Source organism: Homarus americanus, unplaced genomic scaffold (assembly GCF_018991925.1).
Source record: "Homarus americanus isolate GMGI-L3 unplaced genomic scaffold, GMGI_Hamer_2.0 scaffold39155, whole genome shotgun sequence".
Lineage (NCBI taxonomy): Eukaryota > Metazoa > Arthropoda > Malacostraca > Decapoda > Nephropidae > Homarus > Homarus americanus.
In genome coordinates, this window is record NW_024737042.1 from 17,382,889 (window position 1) to 17,408,101 (window position 25,213).

Sequence of the window (25,213 nt, forward strand, 5' to 3'; positions counted from 1 at the left end):
TACGCTACGTATTGCTCACGCACACATACTGTACATTGCAGGCAAGAGGTGAACACGCACATACTGTACACTGGCAGGCAAGAGTAAGTGATCACGCACACATACTGTACATTGGCAGGCAAGAGTAAGTGATCACGCACACATACTGTACACTGGCAGACAAGTGAAGTGATCACGCACAATACTGCACATTGCAGGCAAGAGTAAGGAACACGCCACACATACCGTACACTGGCAGGCAAGAGGAGGATCACGCACACATACTGTACATTGGCAGGCAAGAGTAAGTGATCACACACACATACTGTACATTGGCAGGCAAGAGTAAGTGATCACGCACAATATACCGTACATTGGCAGGCAAGAGTAAGTGATCACGCAAGCATACTGTACACTGGCAGACAAGAGTAAGTGATCACGCACCAATACTGTACAGTGGCAGGCAAAAGTAAGTGATCGTACATACACTGCCAGGCAAGAGTAAGTGATCACGCACATACCGTACACTGGCAGGCAAGAGTAAGTGATCATGCACACATACTGTCCATTGGCAGGCAAGAGTAAGTGATCACGCACACATACTGTCCACTAGCAGGCAAGAGTAAGTGATTCCGCACACATACTGTACACTGGCACGCAAGAGTAAATGATCACGCACACATACTGTACATTGGCAGGCAAGAGTAAGGGTTCACGCACAAATACTGTACATTGGCAGGCAAGAGTAAGTGATCACGCACACATACTGAACATTGGTAGGCAAGAGTAAGTGTTCACGCACACATACTGTCCACTGGCAGGCAATGAGTAAGTGATCAGTCACGCATACTGTACATTGGCAGGCAAGAGTAAATGATCATGCACACATACTGTACACTGGCAGGCAAGAGTATGTAATCACGCACCAATACTGTACACTGGCAGGAAAAGTAAGTGATCGCACATACATACCAGGCAAGAGTAAGCGATCACGCACACATACTGTACATTGCAGAAGAGTAAGTGATCACACACACATACTGCACATTGGCAGGCAAGAGTAAATGATCACGCACACATACTGTATATTGGCAGGCAAGAGTAGGTGAATCACACACATACTGTACATTGGCAGGCAAGAGTAAGTGATCATGCACACATACTGTCCACTAGCAGGCAAGAGGTGATCACGCAATACTGATACAGAGGCAAGAGTAAGTGATCACGCACACATACTGTCCACTGGCAGGCAAGAGTAGATCACGCACACATACTCTACATTGGCAAGAGTAAGTGATCACACACATACGTGCATTGACAGGCAAGAGTAAATGATCACGCACGCATACTGTACACTGGCAGGCAAGAGTAAGTAATCACGTAAACATACACTGGCAGGCAAGAGTAAGATCACACATACATACTGTACACTGACAGGCAAGAGTAAGTGATCACATACACATACACTGGCAGGCAAGAGTAAGTGATCACACATACATACACTGGGAGGCAAGAGTAAGTTATCACGCACAAATACTGTACATTGGCAGGCAAGAGTAAGCGATCACGCACACATACTGTACATTGGCTGACAAGAGTAAGTGATCACGCACAAATACTGTACAGTGGTAGGCAATAGTAAGTTATCACGCTCACATACTGTACATTGGTAGGCAAGAGTAAGTGACCACGCACACATACTGTAAATTGACAAGCAAGAGTAAGTGATCACGGTCACATACTGTACATTGTAGGCAAGAGTAAGTGACCACGCACACATACTGTACATTGGCAGGCAAGAGTAAGTGATCACGACACATACTGTACATTGGCAGGCAAGAGTAAGTGATCACGCAAGCATACTGTACACTGGCAGACAAGAGTAAGTGATCACGCAACAATACTGTCACAGTGGCAGGCAAATGTAAGGATCGCACATACATACACTGCCAGGCAAGTGTAAGTGATCATGCACACATACTGTACACTGGCAGGCAAGAGTAAGTGATCACGCACACATACTGTACATTGGCAGGCAAGAGTAAGTGATCACGCGCGCTACTGTACACTGGCAGACAAGAGTAAGTGATCACGCACCAATACTGTACAGTGGCAGGCAAAAGTAAGTGATCGCACATACATACACTGCCAGGCAAGAGTAAGTGATCACGCACACATACTGTACACTGGCAGGCAAGAGTAAGTGATCATGCACACATACTGTCCATTGGCAGGCAAGAGTAAGTGATCACGCACACATACTGTACACTGGCACGCAAGAGTAAATGATCACGCACACATACTGTACATTGGCAGGCAAGGTAAGGGTTCACGCACAAATACTGTCCACTGGCAGGCAATGAGGTGATCAGTCACGCATACTGTACATTGGCAGGCAAGAGTAAATGATCACGCACACATACTATCCACTGGCAGGCAAGAGTAAGTGATCACGCACACATACTGTCCACTGGCAGGCAAGAGTAAGTGATCACGCACCAATACTCTACACTGGCAGGCAAAAGTAAGTGATCGCACATACATCCACTGGCAGGCAAGAGTAAGCGATCACGCACACATACTGTACATTGCAGGCAAGAGTAAGTGATCACACAACAAACTGCATTGGCAGGCAAGAGTAAATGATCACGCACACATACTGTATATTGGCAGGCAAGAGGTGATGACACACACATACTGTACATTGGCAGGCAAGAGGTGATCATGCACACATACTGTACACTGGCAGGCAAGAGGTGATCACGCACACATACTGTATATTGGCAGGCAAGAGGTGATCATGCACACATACTCTACATTGGCAGGCAAGAGAGTAAGTGATCACACGCATACTGTACACTGACAGACAAAAGTAAGTGACGCACATACATACACTGGCAGGCAAGAGTAAGTAATCACGTAACATACACTGGCAGGCAAGAGTAAGTGATCACACATACATACACTGGCAAGAGTAAGTGATCATTCATACATACTGTACACTGACAGGAGGTGTTATTACGCACACATACTGTACATTGGCTGGCAAGAGTAAGTGATCACACACACATACACTGGCAGGCAGGTGATCACACATACATTCACTGGCAGGCAAGAGTAAGTTATCACGCACACATACTGTACACTGGGAGGCAAGAGTAAGTTATCACGCACACATACTGTACATTGGCAGGCAAGAGTAAGCGATCACGCACACATACTGTACATTGGCGGGCAAGAGGTGATCACGCACACATACTGTACATTGGCGGGCAAGAGTAAGTGATCACGCACCAATACTGTACACTAGGCAAGAGTATGTGATCACGCACATACTGTACATTGGTAGGCAAGAGTAAGTGATCACGCACGCATACTGTACACTGGCAGGCAAGAGTAAGTGATCACGCACCAATACTGTACACTGGCAGGCAAAAGTAAGATCGCACATACATACACTGGCAGGCAAGAGTAAGTTATCACGCACCCTTCTATACACTGGCAAGGAAGAGTGCGATCACGACACACAGTACACTGGCAAGCAAAAGTAAGCGATCACACACATACTGTACATTGAAGGGAATATAAGTGATCACGCACATACTGTACATTGGCTGGCAAGAGTAAGCGATCACGCACGCATACTGTACACTGGCAGGCAATAGTAGGTGATCACGCACACATACTGTACATTGGCAGGCAAGAGTAAATCATCACGCACACATACTGTCCACTGGCAGGCAAGAGTATGTGATCACGCACACATACTGTACATTGTGGCAAGAGTAAGTGATCACGCACGCATACTGTACACTGGCAGGCAAGAGTAAGTGATCACGCACCAATACTGTACACTGGCAGGCAAAAGTAAGTGATCGCACATACATACACTGGCAGGCAAGAGTAAGTTATCACGCACGCATACTGTACACTGGCAGGCATAGTAGTGATCACGCACACATTCTGTACACTGGCAAGCAAGAGAAAGCGATCACGCACACATACTGTACACTGGCAAGCAAGAATAAGTGATCACGCACACATACTCTACAATGGCAGGCAAGAGTAAGTGATCACACATACATACACTGGCAGGCAAGAGTAAGTGATCACGCACACATACTGTCCACTGGCAGGCAAGAGTAGTGATCACGCACCAATACTGTACAGTGGCAGGAGTAAGTGATCGCAATACATACACTGCCAGGCAAGAGTAAGTGATCACTCACACATACTATACACTGGCAGGCAAGAGTAAGTGATCATGCACATATACTGTCCATTGGCAGGCAAGAGGTGTGATCACGCACACATACTGTACACTGGCACGCAAGAGTAAATGATCACGCACACATACTGTACATTGGCAGGCAAGAGTAAGTGATCACGCACAAATACTGTACATTGGCAGGCAAGAGAAATGATCACGCACACATACTGTCCACTGGCAGGCAATGAGTAAGTGATCAGTCACATACTGTACATTGGCAGGCAAGAGTAAGTGATCACGCACAAATACTGTACATTGGCACGCAAGAGTAAATGATCGCACAAATACTGTACATTGGCAGGCAAGAGAGTGATCACGCACACATACTGTACATTGGCAGGCAAGAGGGGTTCACGCACAAATACTGTCCACTGGCAGGCAATGAGTAAGTGATCAGTCACGCATACTGTACATTGGCAGGCAAGAGTAAATGATCACGCACATACCGTCCACTGGCAGGCAAGAGTAAGTGATCACGCACACATACTCGTCCACTAGCAGGCAAGAGTAAGTGATCACACACCAATACTGTACAGTGGCAGGCAAAAGTAAGTGATCGCACATACATACACTGCCAGGCAAGAGTAAGTGATCACGCACACATACTGTCCACTGGCAGGCAATGAGTAGTAAGTGATCAGTCACGCATACTGTACATTGGCAGGCAAGAGTAAGTGATCACGCACAAATACTGTACATTGGCACGCAAGAGTAAATGATCACGCACAAATACTGTACATTGGCAGGCAAGATAAGTGATCACGCACACATACTGTACAATGGCAGGCAAGAGTAAGTGATCACGCACACATACTGTACATTGGCAGGCAAGAGTAAGTGATCACGCACCAATACTGTCCACTGGCAGGCAAAAGTAAGTGATCGCACATACATACACTGGCAGGCAAGAGTAAGCGATCACGCACCAATACTGTACACTGGCAGGCAAAAGTAAGTGATCGCACATACATACACTGGCAGGCAAGAGTAAGTGATCACGCACCAATACTGTACACTGGCAGGCAAAAGTAAGTGATCGCATACATACACTGGCAGGCAAGAGTAAGTGATCACGCACACATACTGTCCACTGGCAGGCAAGAGTAAGTGATCACGCACATACCGTCCACTGGCAGGCAGAGTAAGTGATCACGCACCATACTGTACACTGGCAGGCAAAGTAAGTGATCGCACATACATACACTGGCAGGCAAGAGTAAGTGATCACGCACACATACTGTACATTGCAGGCAAGAGTAAGTGATCACACACACAAACTGCACATTGGCAGGCAAGAGTAAATGATCACGCACACATACTCTATATTGGCAGGCAAGAGTAAGTGATGACACACACATACTGTACATTGGCACGCAAGAGTAAGTGTGTCATGCACACATACTGTCCACTAGCAGGCAAGAGGTGATCACGCACACATACTGTATACAGGCAAGAGTAAGTGATCACGCACACATACTGTCCACTGGCAGGCAAGAGTAAGTGATCACGCATACATACTCTACATTGGCAGGCAAGAGTAAGTGATCACGCACGCATACTGTACACTGACAGGCAAAAGTAAGTGATCGCACATACATACACTGGCAGGCAAGAGGTAATCACGTAACATACACTGGCAGGCAAGAGTAAGTGATCACACATACATACACTGGCAGGCAAGAGCAAGTGATCACACATACATACACTGGCAAGCAAGAGTAAGCGATCACGCACACATACTGTACATTGGCAGGGAAGAGGTGATCACCTACACATACTGTACATTGGCTGGCAAGAGGTGATCACACACACATACACTGGCAGGCAAGAGTAAGTGATCACACATACATACACTGGCAGGCAAGATTAAGTTATCACACATACATTCACTGGCAGGCAAGAGTGTTATCACGCACACATACTGTACATTGGCAGGCAAGAGTAAGCGATCATGCACACATACTGTACATTGGCAGGCAAGAGAAGTGATCACGCACCAATACTGTACACTGGCAGGCAAGAGATGTGATCACATTCTTACACTTGCTGGCAAGAGGTTATCACGCACACATACTATACACTGGCAAGGAAGAGTAAGCGATCACGCACACATACAATACACTGGCAAGGAAGAGTAAGCGATCACGCACACATACTGTACATTGAAGGGAATAGAAAGTGATCACGCACACATACCTGTACATTGGCTGGCAAGAGTAGCGATCACGCACGCATATTGTACACTGGCAGGCAATAGTAGGTGATCACGCACAATACTGTACATTGGCAGGCAAGAGTAAATCATCACGCACACTTACTGTCCGATACACGCCGCATACCAACGCCAATCACACCAATACTGTACATTGGCAGGCAAAAGTAAGTGATCGCACATACATACACTGGCAGGCAAGAGTGTTATCACGCACACATACTGTACACTCGCAGGCAAGATTAAGTTATCACGCACACATTCTGTACACTGGCAAGCGAGAAAGCGATCACGCACACATTCGTACACTGGCAAGCAAGAGAAAGCGATCACGCAGACATTCTGTACACTGGCAGGCAAGAGTAAGTGATCACACATACTGTACATGGTAGGCAAGAGAGTGATCACGCACACATACTGTACACTTGCAGGTAAGAATAAGTGATCACGCACACATACTGTACATTGGCAGGCAAGAGTAAGCGATCACGCACACATACTGTACACTGGCAGGCAAGAGGTGATCATGCACACATACTGTACACTGGCAGGCAAGAGTAAGTGATCACGCACAAATACTGTACATTGCACCAGCAGTAAATGATCACGCACAAATACTGTACATTGGCAGGCAAGAGTAAGATCGCGCACACATACCGTCCACTGGCAGGCAATGAGTAAGTGATCAGTCACGCATACTGTAATTGGCAGGCAAGAGTAAATGATCACGCACACATACTGTCCACTGGCAGGCAAGAGGTGATCACGCACACATATCGTCCACTAGCAGGCAAGAGAAGTGATCACGCACCAATACTGTACAGTGGCAGGCAAAAGGTGATCGCATACATACACTGCCAGGCAAGAGTAAGTGATCACGCACACATACTGTCCACTGGCAGGCAATGAGTAAGGATCAGTCACGCATACTGTACATTGGCAGGCAAGAGTAAGTGATCACGCACAAATACTGTACATTGGCACGCAAGAGAATGATCACGCACAAATACTGTACATTGGCAGGCAAGAGTAAGTGATCACGCACACATACTGTACATTGGCAGGCAAGAGTAAGGGTTCACGCACAAATACTGTCCACTGGCAGGCAAGAGTAAGTGATCAGTCACGCATACTGTACATTGGCAGGCAAGAGTAAATGATCACGCACACATACTGTACATTGGCAGGCAAGAGTAAGTGATCACACACGCATACTGTACACTGGCAGGCAAGAGTAAGTGATCACGCACCAATACTGTACACTGGCAGGCAAAAGTAAGTGATCGCACATACATACACTGGCAGGCAAGAGTAAGTTATCACGCACACATACTGTACACTGGCAGGCAAAAGTATGTGATCGCACATACATACACTGGCAGGCAAGAGTAAGTGATCATGCACCAACACTGTACACTGGCAGGAAAAAGTAAGTGATCGCACATACATACACTGGCAGGCAAGAGTAAGTGATCACGCACACATACTGTCCACTGGCAGGCAAAAGTAAGTGATCACGCACACATACTGTCCACTGGCAGGCAAGAGTAAGTGATCACGCACCAATACTGTACACTGGCAGGCAAAAGTAAGTGATCGCACATACATACACTGGCAGGCAAGAGTAAGCGATCACGCACACATACTGTACATTGCAGGCAAGAGTAAGTGATCACACACACAAACTGCACATTGGCAGGCAAGAGTAAATGATCACGCACACATACTCTATATTGGCAGGCAAGAGTAAGTGATGACACACACATACTGTACATTGGCACGCAAGAGTAAGTGTGTCATGCACACATACTGTCCACTAGCAGGCAAGAGTAAGTGATCACGCACACATACTGTATATTGGCAGGCAAGAGTAAGTGATCACGCACACATACTGTCCACTGGCAGGCAAGAGTAAGTGATCACGCATACATACTCTACATTGGCAGGCAAGAGTAAGTGATCACGCACGCATACTGTACACTGACAGGCAAAAGTAAGTGATCGCACATACATACACTGGCAGGTAAGAGTAAGTAATCACGTAAACATACACTGGCAGGCAAGAGTAAGTGATCACACATACATACACTGGCAGGCAAGAGTAAGTGATCACACATACATACACTGGCAGGCAAGATTAAGTTATCACACATACATTCACTGGCAGGCAAGAGTAAGTTATCACGCACACATACTGTACACTGGGAGGCAAGAGTAAGTTATCACGCACACATACTGTACATTGGCAGGCAAGAGTAAGCGATCATGCACACATACTGTACATTGGCAGGCAAGAGTAAGTGATCACGCACCAATACTGTACACTGGCAGGCAAGAGTATGTGATCACACATTCTTACACTTGCTGGCAAGAGTAAGTTATCACGCACACATACTATACACTGGCAAGGAAGAGTAAGCGATCACGCACACATACAATACACTGGCAAGGAAGAGTAAGCGATCACGCACACATACTGTACATTGGAAGGGAATAGTAAGTGATCACGCACACATACTGTACATTGGCTGGCAAGAGTAAGCGATCACGCACGCATATTGTACACTGGCAGGCAATAGTAGGTGATCACGCACACATACTGTACATTGGCAGGCAAGAGTAAATCATCACGCACACTTACTGTCCACTGGCAGGCAAGAGTATGTGATCACGCACACATACTGTACATTGGTAGGCAAGAGTAAGTGATCACGCACGCATACTGTACACTGGCAGGCAAGAGTAAGCGATCACGCACCAATACTGTACATTGGCAGGCAAAAGTAAGTGATCGCACATACATACACTGGCAGGCAAGAGTAAGTTATCACGCACACATACTGTACACTCGCAGGCAAGATTAAGTTATCACGCACACATTCTGTACACTGGCAAGCAAGAGAAAGCGATCACGCACACATTCTGTACACTGGCAAGCAAGAGAAAGCGATCACGCAGACATTCTGTACACTGGCAGGCAAGAGTAAGTGATCACACATACTGTACATTGGTAGGCAAGAGTAAGTGATCACGCACACATACTGTACACTTGCAGGTAAGAATAAGTGATCACGCACACATACTGTACATTGGCAGGCAAGAGTAAGCGATCACGCACACATACTCTACACTGGCAGGCAAGAGTAAGTGATCATGCACACATACTGTACACTGGCAGGCAAGAGTAAGTGATCACGCACAAATACTGTACATTGGCAGGCAAGAGTATGCGATCACACACACATACTGTACATTGGCAGGCAAGAGTAAGTGATCATGCACACATACTGTACACTGGCAGGCAAGAGTAAGTGATCACCCACACATACTGTACATTATAGGCAAGAGTATGCGATCACACACACACATACTATCCACTGGCAGGCAAGAGTAAGTCATCACGCACACATACTGTACATTGGCAGGCAAGAGTAAGTGATCACGCACACATACTGTCCACTGGCAGGCAAGAGTAAGCGATTACGCACACATACTGTACATTGGCAGACAAGAGTAAGTGATCACGCACACATACTGTACATTGGCAGGCAAGAGTAAGTGATCACGCACACATACTGTCCACTGGCAAGCAAGAGTAAGTGATCATGCACCTATACTGTACACTGGCAGGCAAAAGTAAGTGATCGCACATACATACACTGGCAGGCAAGAGTAAGCGATTACGCACACATACTGTACATTGGCAGGCAAGAGTAAGTGATCACGCACACATACTGTACATTGGCAGGCAAGAGTAAGTGATCACGCATACATACTGCCATTCTTTACGTATCCTGCGCCTAAATCTAAATTTGTCTAATTTATAACCATTGCTACGAGTTCGCTTCTGGTTCGACAGTTTGAGTACCTTCGTTATATCACCTTTTTTTGGCCCTGACTTCCATTTATACACCTCGATCATATCACCCCTCACTCTACGTCTCTTGAGGGAGTTGCAAATTAAGATGCTTCAGCCTGTCTCTGTACTCAAGGTTTCTAATGTCCAGGATTAGTCTTGTCATTGTCGTCTGAATTCTTGCTGGGATTTTATATCCATTCTGTAGTAGACTAGAAATGAATTGCATAATGCAAATGAGGTCTCACAAGCACAAGATATAGCTTTAGGATAACCTCACTAGTCTTGTAACTAAGTAACTAACACTCCTTTGTATGAACCCAATAACTCCTTTGTCTGTGATGGTGGTTGGTGCGGGTATAGTGGAGGTAATGACAGGGATGGAGCATTTAAGGGAAGAGGAGGGAGTGACTGGGGAGGAGCATTAGAGGGGGAAGGAATGAGTGACAAGGGGTGGAGTATTAGAGGGAGTAGGAGGAGGGAATGACGGGGGGAGTATTAGAGGGAGGAGGATGGAGTGACAGGGGAGGAGCATTTGAGGGAAGAGGAGGGAGTGACAGGGGAGGAGCATTTGAGGGAAGAGGAGGGAGTGACAGGGGAGGAGCATTTGAGGGAAGAGGAAGTATTGACAGGGAAGGAGCATTTGAGGCAAGAGGAGGGAGTGACAAGGGAGGAGCATTTGAGGGAGCAGGAGGAGGTAACTGGGTAGGAGCATTAGAGAGGAGGAAGAAGAATATCACCGCCTTACCAACACTCTCTATGAAAATCAGCAAGTGACCCTTAATATGTAGTGAAAATATGCAGTAAAGCGACAGACAAACACACAAACAGTCACACAGACAGCCAGACAGAGAATGGGAGACAAAGAAAAAAAGAACGAGAAAGTGAAAAGGAATAAAGGAAGAGAGAGAAAAAAAATAGAGAGCGAATGTGTGTGTGTGTGTGTGTGTGTGTGTGTGTGTGTGTGTGTGTGTGTGTGTGTGTGTGTGTGTATGTGTGTGTGTGTGTGTATGCGTATGTATATGTATGTGTGCGTGTGTGTGTGTGTGTATGTGCGTGCGTGTGTGTGTGTGTGTGTGTGTGTGTGTGTGTGTGTGTGTGTGTGTGTGTGTTTTGTGTATGTATGTGCGTGTGTGTGTGTGTATGTGTGTGTGTGTGTGTGTGTATGTGTGTGTGTGTGTGTGTGTGTGTGTCTGTGTGTAAAATGATAAATTATCACAAGTAAAAAGAGACAAGATATTTAGGTAATACACACTAAATGGATCCAGCCCAGGCGAGGTAATATGTTCTGATAAAACTAATTGTGTGTCCCACATAAGACTATCTTTTTTCTTGCAACAACCACCACTAACACCACTACTCTGCCACCATCATTACCACCACAACCCACCACCATCAATAACACCACTACTTCATCATCACCACTATTGTAACACCACTACTTCGCTACCACCACTACTTCACCACAACCACGAACATCACTACTCCGCCACCTCTACTCACACCATTACTCCGCCATCACCACTATTCCATCACAACTACTAACACCACCAATAAAACTATAACACCTACAACAACAACACAACCGCCATCATCCCTCTACCACAATCACCACCACCACCACCAGCACCACCACCAACACCACCACCACCACCACCACCAACACCACCACCACCACCAACACCACCACCACCACCACCACCAACTACAGTACTACTACTTTTTTCTTCTTCTTAATTTGTGGCCTCCAGCCTCCCCCAATAACCGCACCTTCTCGCCATTTTAATACCTTAAAATTAACTATCCTAATACATAAGTAGCTATCCTAGCTGGGTTGAGTTAGTTGAGCCGCAGATCTATGAGGCATTCAGTGACTGTTGCCTCGTAGTCAATATCTGCAGTGCTGTCGCCTTTAGGGCCGACGCTCTCGTTCCCCTGAGGCATAGCAAAACAGGCCTAAGGAGAGAGAAGGACAGTCGACATCTCCACCAGACCTCACTGGAGGAAAGGTCACGGCAGGCTTAATTGTCAGTAATGGCTAGTGCTACTTGTGAACAGGGCTGTTCCTTGAGGGCCGAGTTAGAGAGGATGAAGGAAGAAATCTTGAAGTTAAAGGAAGTGAGAGAGAGGATGAAGGAAGAAACGAGACAAGGAAAGCCCGTGTCTGACAAAAACTCAGGCGAATGGAAGGTTGTGAGGAGAGGGACGACCAAACTGGTGGTGAAAAAACACACCAAGGATACGTCAACAACAGCTAAGTGTACCAATTCTTTCAGTTCTTTGATTGATGAATTGGATGCTAGCATAGTCAGGGACAAGGCTGACAAGGAAGGTACGAAAACCTTAATTGTTGGCGATTCCCAGGTACGGTACCTAAACAGAGCTTTTTGTGGTAAAAATACACATAGGATGAGGGTGTGTTTGCCAGGAGCTGGGGTGGGGGATATAATTGATAGGATGGACAAAATCTTGTCTGGTAATGGGAACAAACCCTTTATATCAGTGCAGGAGGCAATGATATTGGCCGGTGTAGGAGTGAGGAGTTTCTTGATAAGTTCAAGACAGCTATAGGTCGTATTAGGTCGAAGGGATTGATCCCTATCATATGTGGTGTCCTGCCGAGAATGAGAGTTGGCAATGAATGGTTTTCAAGGGCAGTTGGTGTCAACGACCGTCTTGACAGACATTACAAGTCAATATCAGTCCCATTCATTGACAACTGGGACAACTTCTACAGCAGAAGGGACCTTTATGCTAGAGATGGGGTGGCAACCCTGGCTGGAAATCGCTGGATAACTTCAAACATTGGCCCAGTATGGGCCAATAGGCCCGCTACTGTTTCCTCCATTCTTATGTGCTTATGTTCTTATGCGCCGTCCCTCTGGGGCCCACTGCTACTCCGAGATCCCCTGCTCGTCTAGCCTGGGCTCAAGAGGCACCCAGTTACCGTGTGTTGCCACGAGGAGGCACAGCAGGAGTCTTGATGGTGAAGAGGCTGTGTACTGGCAGGAGAAGACTTATGCAAGTTGCTTCCCTGTTCGCCACGGGGGCTAGTCAGCGGAGGCAGCTGAAAACGAAAGGAAGCAAGCAGTGCTTGCACCTTAACACTAACATAATGCTGCCACACTTGACACATTTCACCACCCTGTATGTACCCACATATACACACACCACCAACACCACACACACACACACACACACACACACACTGACAAATATTAACAGATGTCTACCAGTGTCAGTGGCCCTCAAAGTGCCGTCAGTGACAAACACTTCCGTCCGCCCACAACAGATATCAACAGATGGCCACCAATCACTTACTCCCGACGCACTCTGTACCATCTAAAGCGTGGGAACGGTTATCCTGATGGCAGTGTTATCGCGCGACTCACGTCACTGAACATATTCCACGCGCGTAGCCGTAGACAAGGCCATCATACACATAAGCCCATTAGAACCGTAACCTCCACTAGGAAATCAGAGAAACCCACCCCTGACAGACCGTACCACTACACTGAAGTTCCACGGATATGGTATGATCTCCCGTCTCTACTGCTATCCAACGTCACTTCCCTAGCTAACAAGTTTGACGAGCTGGCAACTACAGTCAGGTCAGCCGCCGCGAGCGTCGTTGCCATATGTGAGGCTTGGCAAATTATGCCTGAGACGTGTCATATTGAGGGATATCAACTCTTTCATCACCTTCGTTCACATAGACGCGTAGGGGGCGTTGCCCTCTTCTGTCAAGATGACCTACGCCCGTCACGCCTGGATGTTCAAGTCCCAGCAGAAGTGGAAGCATTATGGGTACGTGTTGTGCCACCAGCCCACCCGCGCCACACTGCTGCCATCATAATCTGTGTGGCATACCATCCGCCTCGCTCACCCACCAGAGACACTCTTATCAATCATCTCATTACCACCTCAGACCACCTCAGAGTTAGGTACCCATGTGCCAAGTTAGTATTATGTGGGGATTTTAATGAAATTGACACCACTGATATCCAGGACCAGCTATCACTATCACAAGTTGTGACCTTCCCCACACACGGTCAAAATACCCTTGACCTTATCTTAACTGACTTAGCGGACCAGTACTAACCACCTCAACCAATGCCTCCTATCGGGTGTAGCACACACTTATCAGTGCTCTGGTCCCCAGCTGCCACTCCCACTCAAGTACAGAGACCCTACATCAAGACCTACAGGCCGATTACTGACTCTGCAGTGCGCCTCTTCGGGCAGTGGATAGTTCACCATCCCTGGACTGAAGTACTTAGCGTGGATGACGTGGAAACCAAATGGATAAATTATACCAACACCACCACGGAAGCTCACCACCACTTCTTCCCCGAGAAGTCCGTCAGATCTCACCCAGCTGACTTGCCCTGGATCACACCTCGGATCAAAAGACTTATGCAACAGAGAGACAGAGCCTTTCATCTCAATGACCACATCCGCTACAGGTCCCTTCGCAACCGAGTCATCCGCGAAATACGCACTGCAAAGAAGTCCCACTACCCAACCAAATTACAACACCTGAAGCAGACCAACATCAGTCAATGGTATGGTAAGCTTAAAGAACTCTGTGGACTAAACAATAAGACACACCCCCTCCCCTTCCTTAGCCAGACGCTCCCCCGGCGTGACACAACCACTCTCCCTGCTTACCTACCAGCCCCCCTTCCCACTGACTTAGTAGAAGAATTTGAAGTAGCAAAACGCCTAGACAAACTAAAATTAAAACGCTCTACCACCCCCATTGACTTACCAATGAAACTCTTCAAGGAGTTCTCCCCGGAGCTTGCTAAACCTCTATGCTCCATCATCAATGCTTCTCTCAGTCAAGCCAGATGCCCAGCTGACTGGAAGACCTCTTATGTATCACCAGTGCCCAAGTCAACCAGCCCACAATCCTTAAATCAGCTACGACCTATTGCAATCACCCTAATACCCAGCCTAATCTGTGAAAGTTTTGTGTTCGACTGGGCTTATGCTGATATTGCAGGAGTCGTAGACCCTCAGCAATTTGGCAACATGAAAACTTCTTCCACCACTCACTTGTCAGCTTTCTCGATTACATATACCGCCATCTCGAGAAACGAAAAACGTCTGTAGCTGTCGCCTTCATTGATTTCACTAAAGCATTCGACCTAGTCGACCACAATATAATCATCAACAAAGCTATTGACCTCGGGTTTCGGAGAAGTCTTATACCATGGCTTACAGACTTCCTCAGTGACCGACGCCAAGCTGTACGCTTCCGAGGGGCTGTCTCCACCTTTCAGTCACTCACCTGTGGCGTCCCCCAAGGCACCAAGATGGGACCACTCTGCTTCCTTATGTTCATCAATGATGCCCAAAGAGAAACCCCTACTCGCTTGAAATATGTCGACGACTCCACCATTGGGATCAGCGTCAACAATTCTGCTCCCAACTATACCGCCCTTCAGGATTTATTGAACAGTCTCCAAAACTGGGGCCACCAACAACCATGTCACCATCAACCATACCAAGACCATGGTTATGCACATCAACCTCTCCTCCGACATTGTCCACCTCCTTCCATTACTCTAGGTCCGAACACACTCCAGGTTGTAGATTCCACGAAGATACTCGGCGTCACCATAGACAACAAACTAAATTGGAAACCACACGTCAGTGAAGTTATCAAATCCTCCAGTTTCCGTCTCCACCTCCTCCGCTGACTCAAGTCCCTCGGAGTTCCTGCACACGAGCTCCTCAGTGTTTACACAACATTCATACTTCCCAAGCTCACCTATGCCTCCCCCACCTGGTCTTCCTCCCTAAATGCCACACAACGTAAACACCTAGAAAAAGTGCAAAAGAGGGCATGCAAGATTATTCTCTCCTCCTTCCTACTCCACATATCAAGAAGCGCTCAACACACTGACCCTTTCGACTCTCACTGACCATCACCACGACCTCATCTGCAAATTTGGTAAGAAGCTTCTACACCATCCTCGACACCCCTACTACCACCTGAGCATCCCTAGCCCGAGAATTGCTGTTCGACACCACAACCGCATCCAGCCCATACGTGCACGAACTGATCGCTATAAGAACAGCCCAGTCCCAACCATTGTAAAAATTATCAATAACTGTAATAAACCAGTATTCACTCCCAGTAAACACTACTCCTTGCACTGTCACTATGTTCAGGAAATGAACAGTTTGAGCTTTTCCCCATCAGTTATTATATATCTTATTTGTATCACTTATGTTACTTGTATATTATTTGTAATTCGAAACCCATTCCCCAAATATGTAAATGTATATTTTCAGCCTTCTGGCTGCCAAGCTCTTTCAATAAACCGTTAATTATTATTATTATTATTATTACACACACACACACACACAAACACACACGGCCAAGGACCAGCAGGATGTGACCACCACCTCCAACACCAACACCACCACCAACACTACCACCACCAACACCACCACCACCAACACCACCACCAGCACCAGCACCAACACCATCACCTCCACCACCAAAACCATCACCAACACCCCACCAACACCAGTTTTTCGTCGTGGCCAGTAAGCTGTGGCCGACGAGTTTAGTATAACAATAAGAAAAAAGGACAAAGAATTGTTGTTACGAAACTTATCAAACTTTTCCGAGTCTCAACGGCGACTTGAAACAAGATCTGGTTGTGTGGGTTTTTGGTCAACTAAAAGAGAAAACGCCTACATTAGCGAGAGTGTATGACAATGATAATAAAGACGTCAATAATAGACATACAGACGTGCAGTACATAGCCTTAGAAATATTGGGTAATATAGCCGAAAAGGAGACCTAGCAGATTAAAACCTCTGATGTGAGCTAAGTTTATACATTAAGACTTACGAGACTGTGGAGCCCTCGGGAGATGAGATCACTTTGACACAATATTCTCTGGTCACATCCTGCTGATTCTTGTCAGTGTGTGTGTGTGTGTGTGTGTGTGTGGTCCACTTCCTCACCTCTACACTACCCTCATTACCGCTATCACTACCACATGCCTCCACATACATCCCACACATACCTTTCTACCAAACCCTTCCCGCACACACATTCCCTAACACTTCCACCCCCTCCCCCCACACACACACACATGCGCCCACGCTCTTTCCCTTCCCCCCATATCTCCCTTCCCTTTTACAATCTTACATCTCCTCCCCCTGACAAACGACGTAGCATCCCTATACATTCCTCCCGCCCCTCCCTCCCGCAGACGTCTTCGTAACACACCCCACAGCCCACCTCTCCTTCACACCAGATCCTCAAACCTCCAGAGACGCTGAACCAGTTTTTACACAAATGTAGGAAATATTGTCACATTCTGCCACGTATTGAGTTCTACTGCCACAAGAACTTGACGTGTGACTCCCACACGTTCAGCTCCAGTGGTTGTGTGTTAGAAAGAGAAAGACAGACAAATACAGAAAGAGAGGGAAAGAAGAAGGCAGGAAAAGAAAAAAGAAAGAGAAGATCAAAGGTAGAGAGAGAGGCAGATGGAGAAAACCAGACACAGAACATAATAAAAGAGGTAAACAAGCAGTAACATACATACATACATAATGGATGCCTTTCGTTATCGAGGATGGCCGGCCCAAGGGCCACACAGATGTGAATTTGTTGAAGTGTAGAAGCTGTCGCCAACAGAACAACCACACCCTAAGATAACGAGCTGCATGACCCAATGCCAAGGAATATTCCGAGAAAACCGGACAACTCACTAACTGCATTGGCTAACCATTACCCCGGTACACGTTCCGCAAATCGATTAATATCAAGGTCCCCAATTACTACTGGATAGACAGAGGCAAATGGCGTAAAGAAACTTGCCCATAATTTCACCCTGCCCGGGGATCGAACCCGGGTCAACTCGCTTTCCAAGAGAGCATGCTAATCATTATACCACAGGTCACATACATACATACATACATACATACATACATACATACATACATACATACATAAAACTACTACTTTGCTGTCACTCGGAATCGAGTACGATGATCATCCAGCAATGATACAATGATATGAATTATTAAGGACCTCGGTTGGTAAGTTCCGAGGTGACTAAAGGGGCCGATACGGGGCCAGCAGGGTCGATCACATATGTTGCACATGTGGGGGGCAAAATCTAGTGCAGGAGGGGCGGCGGCAGCGTCTTTCCGGCGTTGGCGCTTGTCTGCCTCGTTATGCAGACGGGCTAACTCGAAAGTATTGACACCTTCTTGTGTGGTGATCCTCCAAGCGTTACGTTTAGTATTCGTTAGGTGACTGCAAAGTAGCTGTTTTGGCAGTTACTGTCGTCCATGCGGGTAACATGGCCAGTCCAGCGTAGTTGCTCATGGATAATTGAAGCCTCGATGCATCTAAAGTTACTGACAGCAAGAATATTGGCATTTGTTTTCTTGTCTCCCCAGCGAACTCAAAGGATGGAACGTAGACTACGTTGGTGAAAGTTTTCAAGTGCATTCATGTGCTACCTGTATGTGACCCATGTCTCGCTGTCATATAGCAAGGTGGGGAGGACCACTGCTCGATATACGTGTAACTTTGTAGATAATTTCAGTTCCCTACAGCTGAAGACACGGTTTCGGAGTCTGCCAAGGGCTTGGGATGCACAACTGATCCTATGCTGAATCTCTTCATCGACGTCCGCGGTAGTGGACAGGTGGGAGCCGAGATACCGAAAGTGGATAACATTAGAGAGGGTAGTACCGTTAAGCTGGATGGACGGTGGAGGTGTGTCGGAACCAGTGGCAGGCTGAAAGAGAATCTGAGTCTTACGTATATTTACCTAAGGCCTAAATGTGCATACACATCTACATAAGTGGTCAGGATCTCCTGTATGTCGAGTTCAGTGTGGGCGACAAGGACGAGGTCGTCTGCATACTGAAGCTCAGTATTAGAAACTGCCGGCACCTTTGTTTCTGCCTGGAATCGCCTTATGCTACTCGATGTCCACCCTGCCGGTTAAAATGGCGCTGGGACGAGTAAGGAAGGCAGCCAAGAAAATGAAAATGAGAGTTGGTGGCAGTACACACCCTTGTTTAACCCTCGTTTGGATGGGGAAGAACTCAGATTGGGTGCCATTGTGTAAAACACTGCCGTTCATGCCATCGAGGAGTTACCTCACAATGGCGATGAATTTTGGTGGGCAGTCAAAACGGCTGAGGACTTCCCTGTTGACCAAACCGAAGGCCTTGGTTAGTTCGATGAAACCCATTTACAGGTCACGACGCTGTTCTCTGCACTTTTCCTGTATCTGACGGGCAGCAAAGATCATGTCAGTGGTGCCACGTGATGGTCTAAAGCCACATTGAGATTCTGGGAGGAAGTCTTCCACCTCAGGAAAATCTGTTTACGAGGACTCGGGCGATAATCTTACCAGCTACGGACGATGGAGGCGTCATTAAGAGCTTGGGAATTTCCTCCTTTTCCCCATGTATTCTCTTGTTGAGAATGGAAATGGCTGCTAAGCGGAGGTCCTCCTGCTTTACACACGTTGGCTGGGATTCCATTACACCCTTAGGCTTTGTTATTTTTCATCTATTTGATGGTAGTAGTTACCTCATCCAGGGATGGAGGATAGCTTAGGTGGGACAGCTCGGGATGCTGAGGGACCTGCTGGCTTGTCAGGACATCCACATCGGTGTTTCGGTTGAGCAGTGAATGGTAGTGCTCTTTCCAGCGCTGAAGGAGACCTTCATCGTCTTTAATTATGGAGTTACCGTCGGATTTGTGGAGAGGTGATGCGCCAAGAGGGATTGGCCCATAAAATGTTTTACTGGAATTGAAAAATTCTCTTATCTTGTGCTGATATGCAATTTTTTGGTGTTTCATATGTTTTACTTTTAAACCAGTCGTTCTTTCGGTGGCAAAATTCGCGCTGACCTACTGCTTTATTCTTGCAGAAAGTATCAGATTTGGTTAGAGACTGAGGGTTGTTCTGCCATTCGGTTAAAGCAGCACGGTTATAATCGACGAGTACATTGAGTGCCCGGTCATTTTCATCAAACTAGTCCTGGTGTGAGCTTTCAATCTGGCTGGGGTTCTCTCTGCAGGTTTTTTGTCATGACAGTGTAGAGAATATCTCATTCGACACTGGGATTTGGATTGTTTGTTATCGGGTTGGTTATCAGCCCATGTTCGAGCTGCTCTCTGAAAGTATGTGCTACCGCTGGATCCTCCAGACGCTTAGTGTAAAAACCTCTTCTGGAGGCTTCCTGTATTCGCTGTTTTAGGGCGACGTGAAGTGAGAACTTGGCTCTGACGAGCCGATGATCAGTGATCAGTGTCGCAGAGGCTTAAGCCACGCATGTCTCGGTTGATGAGGACATCTCGGTGATATCTTTCTCTGACACCGATGTAGTCATGAGATGCCATGTTTGTATCATGGGTGTTACCACCAACCTTTTAACTTATCGGCTAGCCTAAACAAGGTATTGGTGATGGTGAAGTTGCGTGTAGCACATTGCTGAGGAGGAGTAGGCCGTTGGGATTACACTTGCCTATTCCTTTTCTCCCTATGGTTCTCTGCCAAATGTCAGCATCTCTGCCAACTCCGGCATTGAAGTCACTAAGGAGCACAAGCTTATATTCTCTGGGGATAGAGGTTAGCACTCAGTCGAGGTCGCTGTAAAAGGCATCCATGATGTCATCTTCTGCATAGTGTTGGGGCGTTTGCACTAATGAAAATGGCATGACGTGAGTGATTCAGTGGAACTCGGGGCATCATGAGGCGCTCGTTGATCCCAATAGGCATTTCAGTTAGCCTGTGTAGGATGCGTTGCCGGACAGCAAAGCCAACTCCATAAATACGGTTTCTCTCTTCACCAGGCTTACCCTTCCAGAAGAAGGTATAGCCAGACCCCATTATGTGAATTGAACTTCGTCTGGGAGCCAGGTCTCACTAATGGCTGCTATGTCGATGTTATACCTAACCAGCTTTTTTGCCACAAAGGGGGTTCTTTTTTTCCAGGACGCTCGTTTGTGTCAGTATCCAGAAGGGTCCTGACATTCCATGCAGCGACCATAAGTAGATGACCTTACTGGGTGCAGTTGCCCAGTCAGGTTGGATTTTTTAGGCAGGCTATGTTTAGGGCACCTTTTCTAGCTCCCTACTCATGATGAGTGAGCAGAGTGGCTCCTCGAAAGGGCTGCTCAGTCGCCCAGGACAGGACCGAATTGCACTGCTGCTTAGATTCTAGAGCATAAACGATCATCTTAACTGTGCCGCCCATGTGCAGAGTTGTGACTAGAGACAGCAGGCTGTCATCTCTGCCTGTCCCCGTTGCCACTAGCCCATCGCCATAGGACTTTTGGAGGTATAGGGGTTTTGATGATGAGAAGAGTTATGATGAGCTAGATGATGGCTGCGCATGAGTTGATTTATGTGGTGAGGCAGGAGCGCAGGCTGCAACCACACATCTTGCCCCTCCCTTTTCCTGATCCAGTGGTGCAAGTGTTGTAACGACTTTGGAGAGGGAGAGTTGCAATGGACTGCCGATAGCCCAGTTTGTTGGGATTCGCGTTAGTAGCCTGTCCATCAGGCATTGCCTTCGTCCGCCGGTGTAGTCGTTGGGTACCCAAGGTGGTCACCTCTCCCGCCTATACTGCCGTTGGGGTTTTGTTGGAGCTCTGTAAGCATGTCTACCTGATGTGGGGCTCTGCCGTAGATTTTAAGATTGGGGTTTACTCCTGTAACCTTATACCTACTTAGGTTAATCCGCAAGGCAGCGGGGCAATGGTTGGTAGGAACCAGGACGTGTGCACATGCCAGTGAACCTATGCAATTTCCTTCTGGGGCCCACTGCTACTCCGAGATCCCCTGCTGGTCTAGCCTGGGCCCATGAGGCACCCAGTTATCGTGTGTTGCCATGAGAAGGCACAGCAGGAGTCTTGATGGTGAAGAGGCTGTGTACTGGCAGGGGAAGACTTATGAGAGTTGCATCCCTTTTCGCCATAAGGGCTAGCCAGCGATGGTAGCTGAAAGCGATTTCACCACCCTGTGTGCGAACACACCGGGTGCATACATACATACATACATACATACATACATACGTATTCAGAAAAAACGAAGAAGAAGAAGAAGAAGAAGAAGAAGAAGAAGAAGAAGAAGAAGAAGAAGAAGAAGACTTCTTTTGCGTGCTGGACCTTCCACGAGTTGGGGAAGAAAATATATTTGAACGAGGCAGATGTTTTCACTATTTCTCTTTCCTAACTTTGACACAAGAGAGAAAACTGGGGGAAAGAAAGTCTTTAAAAAGTAGAAAAAAATTAACACCAACAGAAGAGAGAAAATTGGAGGGAAAGTATGGAAAAAGATACACAAAATCTAAATACGAGAACGATGATAGGAATGAAAGTCTTAAGAGAAAGTACATAAACTTTAAACAAGAAATAAAGTTGGTGGGAAAGAGAGAAAGCGAGAGGGAAAGAGAGAAAGCTAGAGAAATAGAAAGTATTGGAAAATAATGAAAATATCAATAGACAATAGACAATAGACAAAGCTGGATGGAAAGAAAATAATGAAAGAAAGCATTCACAAAAAGTACATAAGTCAACAACTCGAGAAAAACAACACTACATCTTAATTTCAACTTAAACAGCTTAATTACACAGTTTAATTTGCACAGCTTAGTTAACACTACTTAAATAAAAACAAATTACACAGCTTTGAATTTCACAGCTTTAATTTATACAGTTTAAATTTACACAACTATCACTTTACACAGCTTTATATTAAACAACTTCATCTTTCTGGATCTAGCACTTTGTGTGTGTGTGGGGGGGCGTGCACAGGATGGTGTAATGCCCCTAGTGTGGCAGCATTATCTTAATATTAAGGTGCAAGCACTGCCTGCTTCCTCTCACTTTCAGCTTCCGCCGCTGTCGGTAGCTGAAAGTGGTGAACCAGGAAGCAACCTTGCGTAAGTCTTCCCGTGCCAGTACACAGCTTCTCCACCATCAAGGCTCCTGCTGTGCCTCCGCGTGGCAACACACGATAACTGGGTGCCTCGTGGGCCCAGGCTAGAGCAACAGGGGATCTCGGAGCAGCAATAAGCCACAGAGGGACGGTGCATAGACCCACTGGCATGTGGACACGTCCTGGCGCCTACGAACCACAGGCAGATTAACCTCAGTTAGAAAAAGGCTACAGGAGTAAGCCCCACACGAACAATCTGTGGTGGAGCCAGCCGCGCATCAGGCAGACATGATTAAAGTGCTTCGGTAAGACCCCAATGGCAGTATAAGCGGAAGAGGTGACTAACATGGAAACCCAACGACTACACCGGCGGATGAAGGCAACGCAAAATGGACAGGCTACTAAGGCTAAACCCAACAAACTGGGCTAGAGGCAGTCCGTTACAACTCTCCCACTCCCCTATGCTCAGCCATCATCCAGCTCTTCATACTTCTCATCATCATCAAAACCCCTATACCCCCAAAAGTCCTATGGCGACAGACAGGTGTCGATGGGGACAGGCAGAGATGACTGCCAGGAGTGTTAATTCACAAATCTGCACATGGACGGCATAAATAAGATGGTCGTTTATGAATTGGGATCTAGGCAGCAGTTCTGTCCGGTCCTGTCTGTGCGACTGAGCAGCCCTTTCGAGAAGCCACTCTGCTCACCCAACATCGGAAGGGGGCTAGAAAAGGTGCCATTAACAAAGCCGTCTAAAAACAAAAACAAAACAAAAAATGACTGGATAACTGCACCTAGTAAGGTTATCGTAATGCGGTCAAAAACATAATCATAATCACAGAACAAACCAAAAACAAGCTATACAACATCTTACGGTCGCTGCATGGAACATCATGACCTTTCTGGATACTTGCACAAATGAGCATCCTGAAAGAGGAATCGCCCTTGCGTCAAAATAGCTGTCTAGATATAACATTGACAAATCAGCAATGAGTGAGTCCCAGCTCCCAGACGAGGGTCGACCCATAGAAAGGGGGATCGGCTATACCTCTCTTCTGGAAGGCTGCGAAGAGGAATCACATTTATGGAGCTGGCTTTGCCATTCGCCAATTCATCCTACATAGGCTAATTGATATGCCTGTCGGGATCAACGAGCGCCTCAAGACGCTCCACGTCCCACTGAATCACTCCCGTCACGCTTTCTTCATCAGTGCATACACTTCAACAATGCATGCAGAGGATGACATCAAGGAGGTCTTTTATGCCGACCTTGACAGAGTACTAACCTGTATCCCCAGAGAAGATAAACATGGGTTCGTACGTGACTTCCACTCCAGACTTGGCAGAGAGGCTGACATATGGTAGGGAACCATAGGGAGAAACGGAGTATGTAAGTGTAATCCTAACGGCCTACGCCTCTTCACTATCACCAACACCTTGTTTAGGCAGGCCGACAAGTTTAAGGGGTCTCGGCAACACCCATGATTCAAACCTTGACATCTTCTTGACTACAATCTATATCACTGTCAACGAAAGAGATCGCCGAGATATTCTCATCACCCAAGCCATGCGTGGCTCAGACTGCTGTGACACAGATCATCGGCTTGTCAGAGTCAAACTCTTCCTTCACATTGCTCCAATACGGCAAAGGCAAGAAGCCTCCATAAGATGCTTTAACACCAAGCGATTGGAGCATCTAGTGGTAGCACATGTTTTCAGAGACCAGATTAATGAGGGTCTGATAAACAACCCAACAACAAACAACCAAAATCCCAGTACCGAATGGAATCCCATCAAAGCTGTCATCACAAAAACCTGCAAGGAGACCCTCGGCTAGATGAAAAGAAAACATCAGGATTGGTTTGAAGGAAACGACCCGGAAATCGAAGTACTCGTCAGTAGTAAACGTGCTGCTCTCACTGATTGGCAGAACAACCCTAAGT